Genomic DNA, 446 nt, shown 5'->3' on the forward strand with positions numbered 1-446 from the left:
TGCGCCCTGACAACCGGGGATTTACGGTATTTACTTGATAGAGTCACTTTGACGGGCGGCTGAAGACTCGCTAGCAAGCCTCCTAGTTCTAAGCGAGTGGGGCTCCCTCACAGCAGCCTCCCGAATGGAGTCACTTGCTCCAGCGTGGAAGGCTTCCCTCCTGTAGTGTGTGTACACACACACACACACACACACACACACACACACACACGCAGGACCATTACTTGACTCTGGGCCAGGCCAGCCCCTGAGACAGGCCTTTCCATCTAAGAGTCACCTCCTGCTTTTTTTTTTTTTTTTTTTAGCGGAATCAGTTTCTGCTGTTCCCTGATACTAGTTTATTTTTTAAAATACGTTTTTATTGATGTCAGAGAGGAAGGGAGAGGGAGAGAGAGATAGAGGCATCAATGATGAGAGACATGGATCGGCTGCCTCCTGCAGGCCCC

The sequence above is a fragment of the Myotis lucifugus genome, unplaced genomic scaffold, assembly GCF_000147115.1.
Source record: "Myotis lucifugus unplaced genomic scaffold, Myoluc2.0 scaffold_133, whole genome shotgun sequence".
In the NCBI taxonomy this organism is placed as follows: domain Eukaryota; kingdom Metazoa; phylum Chordata; class Mammalia; order Chiroptera; family Vespertilionidae; genus Myotis; species Myotis lucifugus.